This window comes from Meles meles, chromosome 3 (assembly GCF_922984935.1).
Source record: "Meles meles chromosome 3, mMelMel3.1 paternal haplotype, whole genome shotgun sequence".
NCBI classification, from domain to species: domain Eukaryota; kingdom Metazoa; phylum Chordata; class Mammalia; order Carnivora; family Mustelidae; genus Meles; species Meles meles.
The window spans coordinates 169,802,325-169,826,694 of NC_060068.1; positions in this window are offsets into that span (position 1 = coordinate 169,802,325).

Sequence of the window (24,370 nt, forward strand, 5' to 3'; positions counted from 1 at the left end):
TCCCGGGATCGAGTCCCACATGGTGCTCCCAGCTTCGTGGAGAGCCTGCATCTCCCTCTCCCTCTGCCGGCCGTTCTGCCTACTTAGGCTCTCTATCTCTCTGTCAAATAAATAAGTAAAATTCTTACAAAAAATTTTACAAAAAAAAATTAACTTTAAATAGTTTCAACTTCTTTAATGTATGAATAAGTAAATGAAAGAGAATAAATTAATAAATGTATATCTCTCACTGAGTTTTAAAACTAAGAGAAATACATGGCTATGTTATCAGAAAGAAATGATGTAGGGTTGGGATTCCCAAGGGGCCTAAGTATTTTTCCTATCCACAGCTAAGGTAAGAGGTAGTGTTGCTAGGAGTTCAAACTAAGAATACTAGGATACTGGTGCTATTCCCAAAATACTACATATATCTCCCTAAAACATATAAAGGATAGTAATCTAGGTCTACTTTATGCCTTCAGGTAGTTGAGGTATTTTTGTACACCATATGAAAAGATAAAAAAGAGACAAAAATCTAAGTACCTAAGGCAAAATTGAGCAGCTGATAAAGGTAAAATTTGAAATCCACGTAAACCATTAATGTATCAGATATGAATTTCTCTGTCAAATCCATCCAATCTAGGCCATCCCTCTCACTAGGAGCCATGAGGCTGTATCTACGCTCCATTCCCATGTCATGGTAAACAAGAAATATTCTATGGGGATTGCCTGCTAGGACAAGACAGGGGTAAAGCACAGACCTCCCATAATCTCACAGCTCCAAACCATGTGGAGATTCCATTTTCCCTACCCTTTGGAGTTAGCACCAGGAGAAAACCCAAGTACAAAGACCCTTTTCAGAGAACCACTGGTCTTCCCACTTTTCTGTGGGATTTTTTTCTGTGTGTTGGGGGTGGGGCATACAGGAGAGGGATGATGGCTATGCCTTAACAGGCTCTTCCTAGATCTGTTTTAAAAATGAGCTTATTTTTATTAAAGTTTAAAACCCAATGGTTTTATGTCTCTTCTCTTTGACTTTACAGTTTCCCATGGAGAAGTTGGTTGTAACAGAATTAAAGACTCACAGGGGTCAAGGTGAAAGTAACAAAATACTATCTCCGGTACCCACAGAATTCGGGGACCTCAGGTGAAATTCTCACCTTTGTATTAGCTGTGATTTCTAGAATATCTTGTTGGTGACCTTTAAAAGTATCCACATTCAGCCCTCTCCCCATCAGATATCAACATGCATTTTTTTTTCCACTAGAGTGGTTGTCTCTGAAATGTCATGAGGTTTCTCTCTGGAGCTCCGTTCTAACATACTACAGAATCACATGATGAATTGGAGAAAATACTCTGTACTCCAACTGACGTTACTTACTCTTCTGAAGACCCATGCTCCATTTTTAAAAAAATATATTTTACTTATTTATTTGACAGAGGTAGCAAAACAGGGAGTACAAGCAGGGGGAGTGGGAGAGAGAGAAGCAGGCTTCCCTCTGAGCAGGGAAACTGATTCCGGACTCGAACACAGGATCCTGAGATCATGACTTGAGCCGAAGGCAGACACTTAATGACTGAGCCACCCAGCACCCTCATGCTCCATTTTTAAAGCTTTATATTATGCTGTTCTTCTATACTTTTCCTTCTTTATTATAATCTTGAATACACAAGAATCTTCTGTGAGTGTAGGAAAACTGGACTCAAATGGAGAGGAACATACCGAGGTCCACTCAAAATGCTTTTTGTGCTTGGGTCATATTTGCCTTCTTTGACTGCTTCCTTTTGGAGGTGAGTTTCATCATGTCAGATACTAGATATGTTTACCTGCTGGCTGTTAAAAGATAAACTGAGGCATGTTAAAATTTTTTTTTTTTTTATTTGACAGAGAGAGAGATCACAAGTAGGCAGAGGCAGGCAGAGAGAGAGGAGGAAGCAGGCTCCCTGCGGAGCAGAGAGCCCTATGCGGGGCTCGATCCCAGGACCCTGAGATCGTGACCCGAGCCGAAGGCAGCGGCTTAATCCACTGAGCCACCCAGGTGCCCCGGCATGTTAAAATTTTTAAGAGATTATTTGAGCAAAAGCTTATTCAAATCAGGCAATGCCAAGCCTGATGTGTTTAGGAGAGCTCCCCCGGAGTGAGCTGGGGAGAAGACCCACCTAGAGAAGGTACGGAAGCAAAGAACGGAAATCATTTGATTGGCTTCAGCTTCAAGCCCATCTGGCTCTTTGGGATTGGTTGCCCTGAGCATTTTGATTTCATAACCTGGAGGCATTTACAGACTTAGACTGGGTTTTGCTAATGTGTGTTAGAGCCATGGTGTTAGAGCACGTCAGCCCAATGAACTCCTTGTTTAGTACTTTAGCATAGCTGTACTATCTAAATTCTCTGGTGGCAAAAATCCCCTCTATACCCATACTTGTCCCACACCAAAGAAGAAAAGTTTATACTTGCCCATGCAGACTAATACATCTTATAGAATCTCAACCAATGTTTAAAGCTACAAAATCAGATGTGGCTAAAGAGCTGAACCCAAACTGAATGACCCCAGCCCACAACTGTGTTTTCTCTTCTAGAACCCAGAGTACACGTGTCAGGCCAGCAATAGTTCTCTTAACATCAGAAGGTTGTGGCCCAGATGCCAAGGTGTGGGGATCGGGTGGAAGTGGAAAGAGGAGTGAAAGTTACTCAGCACGCTGACTTATGTTTCACAACATACTTGTAGTTTTAATAGTGCTCTACATATCAGTTAAATCAAAATTGCATACCCTTCTAAGGCAAGGACAATTTTCTTCCCCTGGATCTACGGCTGTTTGGTTTCTGAATAGAAGACATTCCCACCTGCTGGCAGCAAGACTTACATAGACATTTGAGGATACCCTGTGCTTGATAAAGCTACCATGGGCAAGGATCTTTTGTTTACAAGGATTGCACACCATTGTTCACTAAGCTTTAAGATTTAAATAATCATGAAATCCCTTTTGAAAGAATAAACAATTCAGAATTTTTTTTTTTTTTTGATTGTGCATTTTACCGAATGGACATGTGAGCTTTTCAGATAACCAAAGAAAGGCAGAAGGTAAAAACAATGCCGGCTTTTGGATTTCAAATCCTGCCTTTCCAGCCTTTAGAATATCCAGCGTAAGGAAACGATGTGTTTCTCATGGACTGAAGCCAGCGGGGAGCATGTTTTCCTTTCGTCGTCCAGGGTCAGGTGGCTCCTGGTTTCACAGGCTGAATTCAGATGAGGCGGTTGGTGTGCATTCAGCTTTGTTTCTAAGTGCTGAGTGATTTCATGCACTTATCCTTTCTTTTCTGCCTGTCTGGTTTCCATGGAAATGCAGGCCTTTAGAAAAAACAGAGCCTTGCACCTCATGTGCAGGCAGCGTGTGTTATTTTTGGAGTCAACTGAGTAGTGAACACATCCCAAAATGTCAATGTGAATAGGTCCTGGCAAGGGCGAGTGGGGAGTCCGAGTGAAGGTACAATAACCAATTGTCTCACCGGAGAAAGATCTTTGCATCCAGAGGGCTTACAAGTGATCCCTTATTCTACAAGGAAGACAACATTTATCTTGGCAACCATTAATCTAAGTGGAGGGAGGATGTAAGATGGAGAAAAAAATCCGAACAGGCTTTTGGTGGCTTCATTAAATATTTGTTTACTATGTGCTCAGGAAAGATAGAGATGTACTTTTTACTCCAGTCAGGGTTTAAATAAAATTATTATAAACTTCCATCAACTTCTCCACCAGAATATGTAATTTCACAAAGAATTTCTCCTAATTAAGTTAAAAATGTACCTCTTCTCCTGCACAAAACCACTTTCAAAATAAAATGAAGGGCCATACTAATTTAACAAAAAAGTAAAGAAAATAGGTACTTGCAAAAAAATATTGCATTACATAATGAGAATATAATTTTGCATTTCTTTGAATTATATGCTGATTCTCTCTTTCCTTTTTTTTTTTTGAAGATTTTATTTATTTATCTATTTGATAGAGAATGAGAGAGAGCACAAGCGGGGGGAGCAGCAGGCAGAGGGAGGAGCAGGCTCCCCTCAGAGTAGGAAGCTCTATGTGGGGATTGATCCCAGGACCCTGGACTCAGAGAAGCACCCCTTTATGGTGATTCTTGATGAATTTTTTTTACTCACTATTTCTTAGTTTTCATTCTCAACAGGTTACAGTTCTATAGTACAACTGATTTTACTCCTTTCACTAACAGAACTTATTAAATCTCCCATAAAATCATGAGCTTTAAGGGAATGCTTGTATATAAAATGTTAATCATAGAAAGACTTGCTAATTGCACACTTAACCCTCTTTGTGCAAGTCAAAATTCAAAGAATTGAGCAATTTTTTAAAAGTTCTTTCTCCTTTCAATTTGACCCCTATCAAATTTGTTTAACATAAACATAAGAAACAATAAATAACATACAAAGTGCTGTAGTATAAATAAATCAGTGTATATGATGGGAAATTTCTACTTTACTGCAGCCTTGCCTTGTAAGAGGGTATGTCCATAGAGTGGAAAGCAAAAAGGTGCAGAGAAGAAAAATACCTAAAACTCCCAAACACAAAAGACAAAAATGGGTATTTGTATGTATTACTTTAAAAACTTCATTTTGTATTTTGAGGAAATGGGAAGGCAGGAAGAGAAAATTAAATAAGCAAGAAATAAAACAGCTCAGGTCTTAGAAGAAAGGAAAAAAGAAAACTTTGGTTATGAACCAGAGGTCAGAGTTAAGTTTAACTATCTGACAGAATGAGAAAATAAAATCGAGACAACAAACCAATTTTAATATTTTGTTGTTTTAGTAGGGGATAAAGGCAATGTGTCACTGGAGAATGAAATGTAAGCCACAGTCAGACTCGCATACAATGAGTACAACAAGTTGAAAGTTCAGTAAATATACCTGTTTTATTTCCAGTTTGATTGAGATATCCTTGACATAAAACATTGTTTAAGTTCCAGTAAGCATATCCTAATGAAAGCTATAGATAGATAGCAATAAATTTCTACTAAGTATGGTTTTTTGAGTTTAGTTTTAAATACTTTTATCACTAATGAGAAAAGTACATGCTTTAGAGTTTTTGCATCAAACATATATTTGATATATGTTTGATGCAAAGATATAATGCTTCATCTCAAGTATCTAGGAAAATTATCCAGAAATCAGCACTGCCCATCACTCATCTTGGCTCTTACAATTCACTATCATAGAGGTCGTGGGATTGAGGATAAGTGACACATTATAATCGCCACTGGTGATTCAAATTCCATCTTAGAAACAAATATACATACATAAAAATCATACAAGCATATTTTTGATAATTTTTATGTCTTGATATCATTGTCTTTTAAGTGCTCTGGTCAGATTTAACCATATTTAAGTAACAGGAGAACATTCCATTGAAGAAGTGTTGCTGTATTCAAAACTCAGGTAGGTCTTACTACTCCTGTGACCTGCTCCCTGTTTCCACTCCTACCTTGGGAAAAATGTCTGTTTGTACCCCATTACCTTTTCCTCGACTTCACTATTCACAATTTGTTTATCCCTTGAGGACGGACATCTAAAGAAATGACGAGATTTCTTTAGAAAATCTTGTCATTTCTTTAGATGTAAATCTTTCTGAATGGTATCATCATGGAGCTTAAATTTTGCCAGTCTTTACTACTGAATAGAGAGAAACTTTGAAAATATGCTGCCACAAATGACACAAGGTGTATCTTCAGTATTCATCTTATCTCACAGGATGTAGATGGTGTTTGGTCTTAGACTTAGTAAACTTGCATTAGTTTCTAATGATCATCTCTTCCCTTTGTAAGTGCTCCAATATCTCAAAAGAAAAAATGTGTTTTTTATCTGCTTAGAAATTTTGCCTGAGAATGCCATTTTTGCAGCTTGTTAACATCGCTTTCAATCCATACAAATCAAATATGACTGATACCAGCTTAGTGATCACAGCCTTGAACTCTAGAAAAGGGCGCTGTACTCTATGATGTTTTCTAAGAAGCAAGTCTGAAATCCAAGTCTGGAAAGTAAACGCAGAGATGTTATGTCAATCAACAGACTTCCTAATCACCAACAATATCCTGGAGTTAGCCCAAAGAACGTATTACAGTCTCATGAATTCTTAAAGGGACCTGCCTGGTGGGCAACTAGAGATTTCAGAGACACTAATATCTTGACATTGTCGGGAAGACAAGCCAAGGACACATCACAGGCTCTGCATTTACATAAATGAGATCGCCAGCCCATCTCAATACTTGACATCTCCAAACATTATGTGACTACTTTGTGCACTGATCGTACTTTTGAAATCTTTGAAAGATGGAGCACGGAGGATTTTTAGGGTAGTGCAACTATGCTGTATGATATCATAAAGGTAGATTCATGCCATCATACATTTGTCAAAACCCATAGAACGAATGCACAAAACCAAGAGTGAAGCCTAATAAAAACTATAGACTGGGTGATAATGATGTGTCACTGTAAGCTCACTGATTGTAACAAATGTCTCACTCTGGTGGCGTTGTTGATAATGGGGGAGAATATGCATGTGTGAGGACAGGGGTATAGAGGTGAGAAATATCGATACTTTCAGCTCAATTTCACTGTGAACCAAAAACTGCTCTCAAAAATAAAGTTTCTTTTTATTTTATTTTGTTCAAAGATTTTATTTCTTTATTTTAGAGAGAAAGTGTGTGCATACAAGTGAAGGGAGGGGCAGAGGGAGAGGGGGAGAGAGAGAATTTCAAGCAGACTCCCCACCGAGCGTGGAGCCTGAAAGGGGGCTGGATTCATCGCCCTGAGATCGTGACATGAGCCAAAACCAAGAGTTGGATGCTTTAACTGACTGAGCCACCCAGGCGTCGCATAAAGTTTATTTTTTTTTAAATGTTTTATGTCGCTTATAAAGTGCATGTCTTTCTTCTGCCTTGTGTGACCCTGGGTACAGGCACAAAGTTTTATTCATTTCTTTGACCACACCTACCATGTCTGCATAGGGCATCACTTAAAGAAAGTTCTTAGTAATTACTGTTTGAATGATAACCCCTTCATGCCAGTTTTGTGACTCACAGTTGAATTATTGTTTACAAAACTCATAGTCAAAACACTGTTATGCTTAGTCAAGCTGTGGCTACACAAGATACTGTATTAAGCTGATTGATTCTTTGTCTTCCCCTTGTTTCATTAGGAATTCCAACATTATCCTACACTAATTCATCAGTAGAGATTGTTTATTTACTCACAGAATGCCAGCCCACCGATAGGCAGCTCGAGAAAGATAGATTAAATATATTGTATTCATTAGAGACTCTGGAACCTGAGTTTCTGTTCACAATCAGTGTTTGACCTCTATCCTCAAGGTCAACTCCTTTTTCAAAATGGCTGAAATTCCTGCCAACAAGTTAATTTTTCAGGCCAAAAGAAGAAATTTCAAAAGTCTCTTCCTAAAGAAATGAATTCATTTAAGAACATTTCCAGAAACCTCATGTTGGAGGATTTACTGATGCGTTCATACTGAGCTGCAAGACAGATGAGAAATGAAGTCTTTAATTTTCAATGGCAATATGACTCCCCAAATCAGAGTTCTGTTACTGCAAAGGAAAATAAGACTTCCTGCTGAGTTAGCCCTAGTGGTCTGTGCCTCACCAACCCCCAAACATGTCAGAGAACCTCTCCTAAGCCTGCTTCCCCTGCTTTAACAAACCACTCCCCAAATATCCATTCTTGCTTCTCCTGTTCTGGATTCCTCCTTGAAATCTGATATTCTGGAAACTGCTTCCCGGCATCCTCAAGTCCTTCACTGTGCTTTCAAAGTGGAGACTTCAATACAATGCAAACACCAAGAGGGCTGTACCAGATATTCCCCAAAGCCACTCACTCATTCTCAAGTTTCCACAATGGATCTTAACTCTCAGCTGTATTGGCATGAGTGATCTCTGCCCTAACTTAATGTAGCTGTTTGTAATCTAGACCTGAGACCAGACTTTTCATGCCCAAGATCTTGGAAATTTGTGCTGAAACTCTTGGACTATGACTCCTTTCTCTTCAAAGTCTCCACTAGAACTCAAGAAACAGAATGATGCACTGAGGTCAGGACCCCTTTCCGCTCTCCTCTTCAAGACTCCTTTGACCAAAAGAGAGCACATCTCAAGTGTGTCAAGTCTGGGAGATGGACATGGGTCTGGCTCCTCTTGGATTCTGGTAAAATATCTCCCTGGTAACCCTTCCTGGTTATTTTCTCTGGAGTATAATTGAATAGGTGATTCCTTCTACACTGTGTCTGTTTTTGTTGTTGATGTTGTTTTACAAAATTTCTCTTCAGGTCATAATAGGAAACTCTGTAAGTAAATATATTCTACTACTATTAAAAGTTTAAAATCAAATCTTAAGGGAATTTTCACATGATTGGATTAGATTTTAGAAGAAGATATAAAAAAAAAGTGAATGCATTCTATTTGCAAACACAGGCAATTAAAGAAATAAAAATTATGTGAGAATTTGAAAATATGTTCATTTTTAAATGTTTTAATGTATCAAGTGATCAAATTTAATCTCATAAGGTACTTCTTAGACATATTAATGGATCATGTATACATGTTAGCCAGGATAGAATAACCTATTTATTATTTGAAAAATAATTAATTTTTAATGGCTTGTTTCCTCATAGCCACATTTTCAACACTAAACTCATATCAACAAAAGAATTTTGAAGAGGAATACAGGGAGCAAGACAAATTGATCCGAAACAAGATAACACATATACTTGGGGAGAGGCTCCCGAGCCAGACTGTCTGAGTTCTAATGGCAACTCAAGTACTCATGTGCTCTGTGATTCTGGAAAAAGTAAGTAATCTCACTGTGCTCACTTCCTAGGAAAGAGAAATAATAACATCATATAACTTTTGATTATTTTACATAAATATCTTAAAACAGCATTGGAACATAAAAAGCATAAAAACACTTATATATCGTGCTATATAAATGTTAGCTATTATTATGATTCACTTGCAAAAGATTTCAGAACGCAATAAAAAATAGTCCAAATTAACCGTTATTAGCAGAAGGCTTGGGCCAACTTTTTGATCACATAGAAGGTATCAAATATATCCCAGTTAGAATCTGCTTCCCCGTAAGATAAAATATTAATAGGCATAAGCCCCCTCAAATAAGAGCCTAGGAAAATATGAAGAAGCTGACAATATCAAGTATCTTCTCTGTGCCTGGTATTTAGGGCCATCACGTGGCATGACTCCATAGTTCATCACCACAATGTATTCCTATATGAACTGAGTGCCAGGGGCTGCCATTAATATAGACTGCAGGGTAATGGGTACCCCCTGGAGTTGTGCAAAAAAAAGTCATGGGTATTATGCCAGCAACAATTTTTTTTTTCTTCCAAGATTTTATTTAAATTCAATTTACTTAACATAGTGTAGTATTAGTTTCAGGAGTAGAATTTAATGAGTCATCACTTACATACAACACCAAGTGCTCATCATAAGTGCCCTCCTGAATATCCATCACCCATCTAGCCCATCCTCCACCCACCTCCCCTCAAGAAACACTCAGTGTGTTCTCTATAGTTAAGAATCTCTCATGGTTGGTCTCCCTTACTGTTTTTACCTTATTTTATTTTCCCTTCCCTTTCCTATGGTCATCTCTTTTGTTCCTTAAATTCCACACATGAGTACAGGCATATGGTATTTGTCATTCTTGGACTGATTTATTTTGCTTTGCATAATACAGTCTAGTTTCAACCATATTGGTGCAAATGGTAAGATTTCGTTCTTTTTGATGGCTGAGTAATATTTTGTTGTATAGATATAGATATAAATATAGGTATACATGTATCACATTTTCCTTTTTTATAAGATGTTATTTATGTATTTATTTAAGAGAGAGAGAGTGAGAAAGAAAGAGAGAGAGCACAAGCCAGGGGAGAGACAGAAGGAGAGGGAGACTCTCTGTTGAGCAGGGAGCCCAATATGGGTTTTGATCCCAGGACCCTGGGATCATGACCTGAGCTGGAGGCAGCAGCTTAACTGACTGAACCACTCAGGCACCCCTATCCCACCTTGTTTTTCCATTCATCAGTCCTTGGACATCTGGACTCTTTCCGTAATTTGGCTATTGTGGACATTAGTGCTATAAACACTAGAGTGCAATCATCAACATGTACTACACTGAAAGTTTTCTAGCAAGGAAACATCTTCACTGAGACTAAGTTGAATTGCTCAGTTTAGTATCATTACTGAACAGGAACAACTCTTCCATATCAGCTTTAATAAGTCTCTGCTCAACCAACAGTGCCCTAATGGTGTGCCCTAATGGTGTGCCTTAATAGCATCATAAACACAAGAGCTTATAACTGGTATTTTATATTCAGAGTTCGTAACTGGACCAAATTAGGTCCTGTGAACCTCCGGGTGTGTCCCAGAGACCAAAATAGGCCAACTATCCTTGTTGATAAGGAAAAGCTGTTTCAGGAGCAACTGAGACCTCCTCAAAGAGAAAAAGAGTAATTAATTGTGAGTAATCCCCAGGACCTAAGCTACTCATCTCCAGTCCTGGGCATTGGAGACACTGGAGAATCTCGGTTGAGGCAATCTTCCTTACGTTTGAATGAGGTGAGGAAGTGGAGGGGCAGCCTATGGCTTCTGCTTCTTTTCTCCTCCTATTATCTTCTGTCTAGACCTTTTGTGAGTATCCCTTTATTCTTTCAAAGTCTGAAACTTTTCTGATGTTCCCAGTTATCACTGTGTTTAATGAGCAAATTACGTGACCACTGAGTCAGAAGACCTTAATAAATCACACTTTGTGTTAAATTCTCAGTGGAGAGAGGAGAACAGAATCATTTTATCTTAATGTTAGTTTGTGTCAAATTGTGCAAAGAGTGGTTAAGAAATAAGTGGCCAAATAGATACAAATGTATGAATTTTCAGTCTTTAGTGTAAGTCATGGCAGGCTACCTTATAATAAAAAAGTACTCCCCAAATCTTAGTGGCTTGACTTAGCAAAGGTTTATTTTTGGCTGACTTGAAGTTCTCTTTAGTTCAGATGATACATAATGACCTCAGATTTCCCTAACTTAACACAGTGATACAAACAAATAGAGACCCCAACGTGCTGGAGATCCAACATCCAGAAAAAATCTCATCGTTGATTGATACCGAGGAGAAAACAAGGGCTGGACCATCCTCATGCAGGACTTAAATATTTCATACCAGAAATGTGAGGAGCCGCCTATTTGTGATCCATTGGTCATTGCGAGTGATATGGTCTTGCCTAATCATTAGGTAACTGGGAACAGTAACCTCACTTGCTGCTTTCCCAGAGCAAGAAACAAGATATGAGTATCAGAAGTCCCTACCTTCACCCTTTCGTGATCAGAGATTGACTCAACATTTTATATGTTACACACTTCCTCAGGCTGAACTTGAATTGCACAAATTAGAAAAATGCTGCTTTCAGAACAATGTTTGTTCTACAATGAAAGATGATTGTAATTCTACTAAGGAAGAGCTAAAGCTTAAACACAGTTCTGTCAACTCATCTGTGTTTTGTCTGTTTGTGTGGTTAAATTCAAGAACAATATATCCTTTTATCTATCGGTAAGTTACACTGGAACATTTTTCAGCATGTTCCTATGACTCCTCAATTCACTATTTTTAAAGTATGCTTTTATCTATTTTTCAGAAAAAATATTTGCATCATAATGAGACCCAATCCACATATATGTATATGTATGCATATTATAACCAGATCTCAATTTAGTAATTTCTTTCTAATGTGTTTTATTGGCTCTTGAAAAGCTGTAAGTAACTGTACCAATTCTTACCCAGTCAAGCATCATCTCCTACAGTCATGTTGACTATAATTAACTGTGTGTTATGTTTTGTTTTTAAAATACATATTGTTGGGTTTAGATGCATACTTGACTGAATTAAACGCAGAAGGTTCTATACATATTTTGAACAATGTGATAAAACCATCACTATGTATTTCCCACTGTTCTTATGCTTCCTCTTAGAAGAGCCAGGATGCTATAAAGACCAAACTAAAACTAAAGCTGAATCTCGCACAAAGTGCCCCTTCACTGGAGGAGAAATGTATGAAGCTTCAACCAAGGACTGAGCAGGAATGGAAGGGAACAGCCATCCCCATGGAAAGCAGGTCCTGGGAGGCTGGAAGTTGGTGGTGAACAAAACCTTACTCTGTAGCAGCATCGGGCATCTTAGAAGGGCCAAGTCTGTGCTCCAAGCTGCCATCTGCTCCACGCCCTATCTCAGGCACGAGGTGGTAAGAGAATGTTTTACGAAAAACGGGTTGCATAGGGTATCTGGCTTTTCATCTGAAGGAAAAATGAAAAAAGGCAAAACTATGGAGACAGCAAAAAAGATCATTAGTTGCTAGGAGTTGGGCTGAAGAAAAGAATGAAGAGGTAGAGGACAGAGACTTTTTAGGGTAGTGAAATACTCTGTGTGATACCATAATGATGGATGTGTGTTGTTTTATCTCTGTCCAAACCCACAGAATGGACAACACCAAGAGCTAACCTAATGTAAATTATGAACTTTGGGTGATAATGTGTCAAGGTAGATCTGTCCATTATAACAAATGTGCCCCCTCCGCTGGGAGATGTTGACAGTGGGGAGAGGGGGTTGTGCCTGTTGGGGGCGGGGTTCATGTGTATATGGGTATCTCTATACCTTACTCTCTGTTTTCCTATGAACCTTAAACCACTCTAAAAAATAAAGTCTTCCAAAATTAGGGAAGTTCAACAAATATATAGAAGGCCTAATCTAGGAAAAAAATATGATTAAACTCTTTCTTAACTATAAGTGCTATAGACAATCATGAAATTTAACCAAATACCTTAATCCCTCCATACCCTAGAGCACATAAAAATGACAGACACCACATATCTCTAGCTCCAGATACAATTTTTCTTTAACTTATATGTCCATTCTAAGAATGTGTATTTGTTAAACTCATGAATATAAATAATTTTATTTTGCAGAGGCACAGGATAAAATATACACCATAAAATCTATTTGTGTGAAGACAGTACTTAAAAGTGTAAAGACAGCATTTTAAAAAAAGTGTTTTCTTCGGGCGCCTGGGTGGCTCAGTGGACTAAGCCGCTGCCTTCAGCTCAGGTCATGATCTCAGGGTCCTGCGATTGAGCCCCGCATCGGGCTCTCTGCTCCGCAGGGAGCCTGCTTCCTCCTCTCTCTGCCTGCCTCTCTGCCTACTTGTGATCTCCCTCTCTGTCAAATAAATAAATAAAATCTTTAAAAAAAAAAAAGTTTTCTTCTTTTTCTAGGCAGATGTTAATATCACTTTACATAGAATTTAATATCGTAAGTAAGGAAGGAAGGAAATTTTCAGGGAAATTATATAAAACTTTCAAATGCCAAAAAATAACTATCATGACCTATTTATTGAGCGATAGTTAAGAGGGTATTATTTTTAAGAGTAAATATCTTCCACGGTGCTGGAAAATATACCATGTAAAGCTTTAGGAGTCAGTCTGGTACACTAGCCAGGAATGGAATGGTTTAAAATTGACCAAGTGGCCACAAGATGGCAGCATTGCATAACAAAACAATGCAAATTTTTTAAAAAAGAAAACTTTGCTGTATAAGTAATGTTAATGTAAATCACATGCCTTAATTTTATCTGACCAAAAGAAAAAAAATAACAAAAGAGATGAATTCTCTAGAATATACTTGATGGGAACAGATCAGTAGGGCATAGGCCTTTGCGCACTGTGCATTTTTAAGTATAAATACCATATTACTTAAAATTCAGGAACATGGCCCCAGACAAAGGAAATTTTGCAAAGAGGCCTGAAGAATTCCCCTTCCTTAAATAAATAAGACTTGCAAAGTGAAAGCAATGTAGACAGATTACACATAGTCAGTCACAGCCTTCACGTTCACCCACAAATACAAACATAATAGGCATGATGTCTGAGCATTTCTGCATTGCCATACTCAAAGGATATCATTACTATTCACTGAAGCACTCAGCCACTTTGAAATGTACATATGGATTTACTTGAATCCACGGAAAATATTACCTAACCAAGTGTTAGAATAATGTCAGTGCCATTGTGAATTCTGAATGGTTTTATAAATACGAAGTATATTGCATTAAATATTTTTAATCCCAAATTTTAGTAGAAAAATAATTTTTCCTATGGAGATATTCTAATATCTGTGAAGGTAGAAATAGCTTACTGTTTGAAGAATTACTTTAAAATTTTAGATGTCGATTCTCATTTGATTAAATGTGAAATTGTGCATGTGTCTTCCTCTTTATACTTCAGCAAGGCAAACCCAAAGATCACCCCCATTTCAGTACCCAAATTCATTTATTCTTATAGCTGAGGATTAATCTGGGATGCTTTGATTTCAACCCTTATGGTCCAAAGTCCCCTTAAATGCACCAGCGTATTTTCCTAATTTTGCAATTAGGATCCTGACTAGAACAAATAATTTGGGTTATATGATTAACATTTTGTGTGCATTGAAATTATTCAGTGGTTACAAAATAGAACTAGTCACAATGTCTGAATCTGATTTAAATATGCATTGACCTTAGATCACAAATTTAAAACTTTAAATATGCATAATATTGTATTATAATAGGTCATCGATTCTTTTTTTCCTTTTTAAGAAACACCTTAAAGTAAATGCACATAATATTGTCTTAAAGTTCACAATGTGATCTTCCAATAAATTGCCTACTTTGGTTTCTCTTAGTCCCAACATTTTATATACAGGAATTTTTATGATGGTCAGGCTAACGATTTCGTATTATGTTGTGTTATGCTGTGGTATATTATATTATGTTGCCATATTCCAATATATTTTAGTTTATATCTAATATGTATCTTCATTATCATATTATCATAGCACACCACATCTTTCTGCCCATTATCCTGCTTTGCTGGGCATTTCACTCTTTCCACTGACCACTCTGGAAACTTTAACACCAACTTTGTCATGTTTTTTTAATTATGAAATTTTTTAATTACTGAAATCTAATAAGATTTCAGTGCTATACTTTTAAATATTAGGCAAAGATTTAACTAGGATCTATGCTCCATGCTCCCTGTTGGTGTTGGTAGAAAGCCCTAGCAAGACTTTGCCCTTCCTAATCTTCTGATTGGCAGGATCGAGACCCTCCCCCAGGTCCATCACTGAATACCTTTTGTGATAAGACAGGGTGCTCTGGGGTCACAGGGTCCAACACACACGCACACACGGCTGAGGGTTGGGGAATACTTTTTGTACCAAAATTACATCTCATCTGAAACCTCAAGATCATGGTGGATGTTAGCCCATTAAAGTGGGGAAATGGGGAGGAAGGGGAAGAAATAAGAAAGGGAGAATATTCCATGAGTAAGAACAGGAAACAGCGCAAACAGCTGCCTGTTGAGTGAATTTGCAGTCTCTGGGGCTATTGCACAAAAGCAGAGAGGCAAGCTCCAAGCTAGGAGGGATAAGGAATGAGCCTGATGAGGGCTCAAAATGCCACGTTAAGAATTGTTTGCTCCTGAAGTTACCAGCCAGGATCACTGATCGGTTCTGGCTGAGAAGTAAGGTGGGTGTCGGCCAGAGCGCAGCCGTTCCTCCTTCTAAGTGTCTCCCTGCCTCTTCCAAGGGCCTCTCCGTTCTTCCCGTGGAGGGATGTCCCTAGTCCACAGCGGAACAAGGCAATTACTGGCTCGAAGGTGGCCCACCGTCTTTCAGGAAAATGGCACAACCATCTCATCCTGTTGCTTACTTTTCCAAAATGTATCATCCTTCAGCTCTTCTCCTGCTGCTCCCCAGGCAGGATGCTTACTGTTTTCCCGCTGCTTTATCGATCCTTTCCAGCCCACTCTCCCTCCCTCAGCCACCCCTGCCTTGGAGGGTAAATTGGCTCGCTCAGCCTGATATTCTCTCCAAGTCTTTGGCTAATGACTCTAGGACAATTCCCTCTGCCCAACACTAATAACTCCGGACATTTCTTGCTCTACTACTTTGCAAATAAATACCCTGCATAACACTAACCAGCAGATAATCATTGCTCCTCTTATCTGCCGCTACCCTCCCTAAAGCTCTGCGCTCCCGGAGCAGATGGGTGTGTTTTGTCTTTAGTTACCGTCTTATCATGATAGACTGATGAGGGAGTTGGAGGATAAAAGGCCTGAACAGAAGTTCAGCGTGGCCTCCCCTGCTCGCTGTGTGCGCTCTCTGAACTGGCATTCAGGCATTGGGTACCACTTCAACGCCCTCTGCCAGCCAAGAATTTAATCTAGACACTTTGGGGGTCCATGTGTATTTCTGTAATCATTGCACTGTTTTGTTGTACCTTGTTTTCATTTTGGAAAAATAGTAAAGGAAAAAGGAGATAAGATGATTGGGTGGAGAAATTTTATGCTTTTCTTTGCAATTCAATGCCTCTCAGATAAGCCTCCACTCCAATGGTTCAGTGGACCTCACCGAGAGCTCAGTTGCAAAGATTGAGAAAGCAATCTTTGCAAAATGCCGATAAAGGCAAAATAAAACTTGCTGGTAACCTCTCCAGGCTGTCCTTTTACTCTGTGTTACCAGTGGAGGGGGCCGTCTTAGAGATGGCTGGGAAGACGGGATGGATGGCAACTTTTGCACAAGCCCTTGAGTTTTGAGACTTTCAGGGACATGAATGAAGCTGGACAGATCTACGAAATTTCAAATATGAAAGGAATTTGTCCAACGACTTCATTCACCTTTGGCGCAAATAGCCCATTTCTGGGGAAAGACACATGAAATGACACTGAGATTTGCCAAAGTCGGACAGAGGAGACAGTGAAAGAGATGCTTGAACCCCTGCATCCAAATGATGATGTGATGATGTGGAAAGGGTCTATGTGGATCGTCAAAGTCGTATCTCTCATCTACATGGCCTTGGAGAAACGTATTCCTTCCCTTGTTGTGTTTTGTTAGGAGGTAGAGTGTGCCCTGTATGCAGTTTGCTGTTTGTGGAGACAGGTGTCTGCTGTCAGGAACAAGATGCTCCAGGCCCAGAGCTGGGAGCGTGGAGGCCGCAGGAATGGCCTACAGGTGGGATGAACGGGCCCCTGAAGGACGAACGACCAGGAGAAGTGAAGCTTTCCAGGTGCCCTTCAGGCTAGACCACAGATTTTCTCCACCTGGTGGTACTTCATTCTGAACAATTCAGATGTTGAGAGATTTTATTTTTTTTAAGATTTTATTATTTATTTGAGAGACAGAGATCACAAGTAGGCAGAGGGGCAAGCAGAGAGAGGAGGAAGCAGGCTCCCTGCTGAGCAGAGAGCCGGATGTGGGGCTGGATCCCAAGACCCTGGGATCATGACCTGAGCCACCCAGGCGCCCCCAGAAGTTGAGAGATTTTAAATTAAAATGGCACATTGTGAATTGTGAAGACTATCTTTCATAATCACGTTAAGTCTTTGAGTTCTGAAGAGACCGCCCTTTTTTAGTCAAAGGGTAGGGGCCTTGCCCTGTAGGGAGGCGTTGCCTTCTGAACTGAAGAGTGGCTTTCAAATATTTAGCAAAGAGGCCAGTCTTGGGAAAGGAAACTCCAGAGTGAGGATTAGGATCGGGGGCATCCTAAGCTGGGGTGGGATAGAAGGAGGAAGAGGTTTTGTGTTTCTCGTTATGCCCTTCTCTCTTAAACCTAGACTCAGGCCTCCAGGGATGTGACGTGCTTGCCCGTCTGGCGGGTGCCACCAACCATGACCTCCCAAATGAGCAACCATGACCTCCCAAGTGAGCAAGGAGACCGGTTCGTAGCAAGGGCATATGCGAGGGTTCTGCAAAGCAGATGTAAACTAAAGGCAGACCAGAGTTTCTCTGTGTTATCATTCTTTCTCTAAACCATCCACCGAGGGTTATAAACAGTATAGTGGATTTCCACGCTGTAGGGAAGGGGGAGGGGCGGACGAGGGATTGTTTCCACCTTGGACCACAGCAGCCGCGTGTTCTCAGACGGAATGAGGCAGCTACAACCTCATGGTATGTTTGCGATCCCATCCCCACAGGGGGAAAGAAGAAAATCACGAACACTGCAGAGCTGAGTGCAGGCAGCGCCCAGACTTAACTTGACATTCATGAGAGATTTAAACATCTGCCAAAGTCTTCATATCTACCTTGTTAGATTTTTCTGGATTTAATACCAAGGTCTTTTAATTCAGCCAATAATTAAAGAAGAAAGTAACACGGGAAAAAACATTTTGCATGTGTAAGTGAATGTCAATGACCTATGTATAACTTGCAAAAAGTGTAACAAAAGAATAACCATGTAACTGGGGAACAGAACTCCCCCACACACTTGGGGGTGTCTTGGGGTCCTGTCTTCCATGCATTTGTGCTCTTCCACCCAAGGAAAATACTTTCCGTTGTCCCTCTACCATCCAAATCTTCTCTGCTTTAGGAAGAACATATGAATTCTCAGATCCTTCCCTTTAGACACCAGTCATAAGAAAAAAAGTTTGATTTTACTTTTTTTCCCTGGTTTGTTTGTTTGTTTGTCAACACATCAGTTGTAATTCCCTCTAAAACCTTGACAGATTTCCAGTTCAAAGGAAGAAAAAGAGGCGATCTTTTCTCCATGAAAGAGCACGCAGGCACTTGAAGCGGGGTAGGAACTTTCTGGCACTCCCACGCCTTCGAAATCCTAACAGTGAAACTTAATTTCAAATGTCAGTCTGCTGGTTGCACTTCCACAATGCTTATATCACTTAATTTTTAAGAAGCAGAAATATGTTTGTCTCCGCTTTTCAATTCTTTTTTTCCATTAGCTCCTTAAGGCCCCAGCCTTTTCCAAAGATTCTCTATTGGATTCAGAAAAATGCAATGAAATTAGCTGCTGAAGCAAATGACAGTAAAGGGACAAGTCAGTGAGAGTAAGGAACCAGGTAGGTACATCTAAATCATCTCATCTCATGGTATTCATTCTTTTATTAAAAAAAAAAAAATTATTGCTATTTCACTAGATGCCTATACCTGAGTCTGGAGGAGACTTAACGAAGTATAGAACAATCCTTCTAAGTTCCCTAAAAAGAAATGGCTGATGGAAAACCTGCATTGTCTCACAACAATTATTTATACTGATCTTTATGTACTCACCCTAAAACAAGACTTGAATACTATCCTGAGCTGAATTGTGCCCCCCTAAAATTCATATCTTGACATCCCATCCATGGTTGGAGATAAGGCCTTAAAGGAGATGATTCAGTGAAAACGAGGTCCCAAGTGCGGGCTCTACTCCATTATGACTCGTGTCCTTATGAGAAGAAGAAAAGACTCAAGGGATATACACAGACTGAGGAAAGGCCCTGCGAGGTCCAGCGAGCAGGCAGGGGCCGACAAGCTAGGGAGAGGACTCAGGAGAAACCGAGCCTGCTGACATTTCGATCTTGGACTTCCAACATCCAGAACTGTAGGAAAATAAATCTCCATTGTTAAGTCACCATCTCTGGTATTTTGTTATGGCGAACTTAGCGGACTGAGGCGAATACCTCAGGTGACGATCATTTTAGAAAATGCTTTATATAATTTAGGTGATTGCCAACTAATTTAAGAGATGTGCTTTCATTATTTGTTTTCTTAATTCTTTTCTTGCATCATTTTTGATAAATTTCTATTTTTCTTCTTTGAATATAGTTGTAATTCAGCCAAATGCACACCAGGGGGCAAACGTGTTCTGAGTCTTTACTCATTTGTAACGGATGGACTCTGGTCTAAAATCAAAGGACCATAATGTGCTTACGTTTGTATATTCTATCAAACAAAGATTGGCAGAAGCTTAGATTGCTGGGACAATAATCGACATGTACATCAAGAATGAGATGGTCTCTCAAATGAATCTTTTTATTTCTGCCAATGTCAGACAGACTACCATCGTTGTTCTCTTTGTTCTTCAAAAGATCCATTTATTCTATGCAATTTCAAGTCAGTTTTTAAAAATGATTTTGGAGCCACAATACCATCTAGTATTCTTTAATCTTGCTATTTTTGCACTTACCACTGAAAAGCATAAAATATTGTATTTGTATATATTTAAATAAAAAGCCAGAATATTCATTAATATAATGTGCAGTTAGTATCCCAAGGGCATTTTTTGGTTGTAACAGTTAGAAATGGCAGCAGAATACCAACAAATTCCTTCATCTTCTTTCTTTTGACCCATATTCCAGGATATTTTTTTAATCCCCCAATTATAACTTTCACGCAACCAGCACTGTAAAAGACATATATTGACTCTGTTTTCTACTTTTTTTATCAACACACTGACATGTACTGATATCTAAAAAATCAGAATTTTCCTTTAACCAAGTTTTCAACAGAAATTGTGTCTTCAGAAACAAGTCTGTTGACACAGGTTTCAAGATGTGTGCGTGATTTTCCAACATACAAATTCTCAGAGTTTTATATAAATATACCCAGAGCTGTTCTGGATAGTCAGCCTGGGGATGTGGACACATCCATACAAGCTTGGAGGTATTGATACAGGGCATGGGCAATGAAGTGTTTGTGGAAATAATAGAAAATATTGTATTAGAAAGGAAAACTAGGTAACACACTAACAACCATTAGTCTTTCCTAATAAAGAAAGAGAGAGCTTATTAAAACGAATTACAGGAATCCAAATACAGTTTGCAGTCATTAGTTCATAGCTTATTCATCCTTAAGACACTGCAGGTGATCTCCTTAGAGGAGGTAGTTTTGGTGGGATTCACTATAGTCACCCATTGAAGGGGGAGGTGGGGCATGTCAGTTTCAGTAGTCTTCCTCCTGAGTGGGTGCAAGACTGAAGGTCCATTTATCAAGGGAGAGGATTAGCTCTAGTCAAGGACCTAGAGGAGAAATGATGCAATGCTGAGGGAGGCTGAGTGTGCTTGCTGTCTCTGAATACAAACTCCAAGTCCAGAAGTCTACTGTTTGGCAAGAGGGACCGGGGAACAAAGGCTGAGCTCAGACACTCACTGGTGCCAGGAATAGTGGCCACTCCAACACCAAATGCTGGAAGCTGACGCAGAATGACATTCATTCTCTGATTGATTCTTTGACTACTTCTATAATTCAGATGAGCCATGGCTAATACTCCAGCTAAATAACACATAATCCTTCAGAGGAACTCACTATAATTCACCTTCAAATGTATGTGAGTCATTCCGTTGTAGTGGAACTGTGCTAAACCAAGAGCTTTGTGTGACTCTGCTACAGTCTTTAGAGCTGAGTTATCTCTCAACATTGTAGTGAATTTTCTTTTTTTTTCTTTTTGAAGATTTTATTTATTTATTTGAGAGAGAGGGAGAGAGCATAAGCAGGGATGAGAGGAGGGAAGAGGGGCAGAGGGAGAGGGAGAAGCAGACTCCCACTGAGCAGGAAGCCAGCCATGGGGCTCAGTCCCAGGACCCCGAGATCATGACCTGAACTGAAGGCCAATGCTCAACAGACTGAGCCCCCAGGAGACCCTGTAGTGAATTTTCAAAAATGAAACTTTACAAAATGAACTTTACAAAGTTTTGTATCCATTTAGACTTGGTAAGAAAAAGTAAAAAGGACAATCTCCACTGTTTTATTTACTTGATGCCTAGTAAGGATTGTTGAGTACAAATGCTTAAGCTAATATCCGACCCCCCAAATTACTGGAGGGTTTCTCATTCTCTCTCATTCTCTCTCTCTCTCTCCCTCCCCCCCCAACTAGCTCCCCCCCCCACCATCTTTTATTTGTTTGTTTGTTGGATTATTTGGTACTTTAGTGGATTTTTGTTGTTGTTGTTGTTTTGTTTTATTCATGGGAATTGTTATACTGAAGGGGGGAATTATGGATACAGTGTAAATGAACTATTTAAAAGAAAAAAGCACACATAAGCATCTGTTCATATTTTTCCCTCTCTACCTTTACTGCCAAAAGAACACAATGTTACATTCTCAATAAGAAAAGCTACTGACAAAGAAAATGAAAAAAAAATCATTACCATCTAGAATTAACCCATACTGGAGTGTTTTATTGGACAACAGAATTGAGATTATATTAACTAGCTAAGAAACTACTTTGGTTTACAGAGTGTCTTGAGAATTTCTTTTCTTTCTTTCTTTCTCTTTCTTTCTTTCCCTCTCTTTCTCTTCTTTCCGTCTTTCTTTCATTCTTTCTCCCTGAAAATTTCTAAGAGTTACTGAATTCCTTACCACAAGTTTATGAGGTAGGTATTATCATCCTAGTTTAAAATAAAATGAAAAGTTTAAATAAATCCAGGTGATGGGATTACAGAGTTACAAAACCTGGATTCAATAAACCCATGCTCTTTCTCTGGCTAAACTAAGTATCTTTTCAAGGCCACAGACAATGTTTGCAAATCAAATGTAGCATTTTTCCCCACAGATTATTGTGACTATGTATTATTTCAAATAATACAGATATTATATACGGTGGCAGATATTAAAAATTTGTATTACTATAACTATTGTAGGATTTTGTATTTATATGGTGATGTACTTACTTTTTTTTTTTTTTTTGACAGAGAGAGAGATCACAAGTAGGCAGAGAGGCAGGCAGAGAGAGGGGGAAGCAGGCTCCCTGCAGAGCAGAGAGCCAGACGCAGGGCTTGATCCCAGGACCCTGAGATCATGACCTGAGCTGAAGGCAGCAGCTTAATCCACTGAGCCACCCAGGCGCCCCTATATGGTGATGTACTTCTTGATAGCACTAGTTCTCAAACAGAATCTCTTCCTAAAAACAATAGCGAGGAGAACCCTCTTACACTGTTGGTGGGAATGCAAGTTGGTGCAGCCACTTTGGAGAACAGTGTGGAGATTCCTCAAGAAATTAAGAATAGAACTTCCCTATGATCCTGCAATTGCACTGCTGGGTATTTACCCCAAAGATACAGATGTAGTGAAAAGAAGGGCCATTGGTACCCCAATATTTATTATAGCAGCAATGGCCATGGTCACCAAACAGTGGAAAGAACCAAGATGCCCTTCAACGGACGAATGGATAAGGAAGATGTGGTACATATACACAATGGAGCGTTTTGCCTCCATCAGAAAGGATGAATACCCAACTTTTGTAGCAACATGGACAGGACTGGAAGAGATTATGCTGAGCGAAATAAGTCAAGCAGAGAGAGTCAAGTATCATATGGTCTCACTTATTTGTGGAGCATAACAAAGAACACGGAGGACATGGGGAGATGGAGAGGAGAGGGAGTTGAGGGAAACTGGAAGGGGAGATGAACCATGAGAGACTATGAACTCTGAAAAACAACCATAGGGTTTTGAAGGGGCGGGGGTGGGAGGTTGAGGAACCAGGTGGTGGGTAATAGGGAGGGCACGTACTGCATGGAGCACTGGGTGTGGTGCAAAAACAATGAACACTGTTACGCTGAAAATAAACAAATAAAAATTTTAAAAAAAATTAGAAAAAAAACAAAAAACAAAAAAAAACAATAGCCAGAGTCTGGGTGTTTTCCGTCAGTTAAGCTTCCAGCTCTTGATTTCAGCTCAGGACATGATCTCAGTGTCCGGGGATCGAGCCCCACATTGGGCTCCCTGGTCAGCCAGGATTCTGTTCCTCCTTCTCTCTCTGTTCATCCCGCCTGCTCATGCTCGCTCCCTCTCAAATAAAAAAATCTCAAAAAAAAAAAAAAAAAAAAAAAAGCTAGTGAAGAAGGCATTAGAATCCCTTATGTTAACTGATAACAATTTTGTTAATCATAAGATCAAATATTTCCCTTTTGAAATTTTGGTTAAGTATTAATCTGCAATGCATTAGGAATAGACCAGATAATTAAAATAGCTTTAAAATTTAATAATAATAAAGCCCTTACAAATCATATGCACAAACCATTTTACCAGTAAAATAAAATTATCATTTTATTCAAATGATAATACAACTTGCAATTTTCAAATAAATATTTCTTGGTGTTATTACCATTTGAATCAAGATGTTTATTCAAATAATTCTCAGTGTCATTCTATGCTCATTTTTTGTTTTTGGATATAAAACTGCTCCAGATTTTTCCTAGGCAATAGGAATTGGTGTTAATTCAGTTCACTAATAATATTCTTCATTGTAGGTGTAATTTCATTATTTAGCCCAATGGAATATTCAAAAATGAATGTCTAGTGTGAACACAAAGTAGCATACACTTCTACCTTAAACTATGCCATATGTTCATAGCAAGACACAAAAATAGAAATCTGGCCCAAATGTCCAATTTATAAGACCTCAGGGGGGAAAAAAAAATATATGGGTAAGTGTAATTCACAAATTTCAAGAAAATGTTGCATCTCTACAATTCCTTTTCATTTATTTGGACATCCGTTTTTTTAGGAATCTCAATGT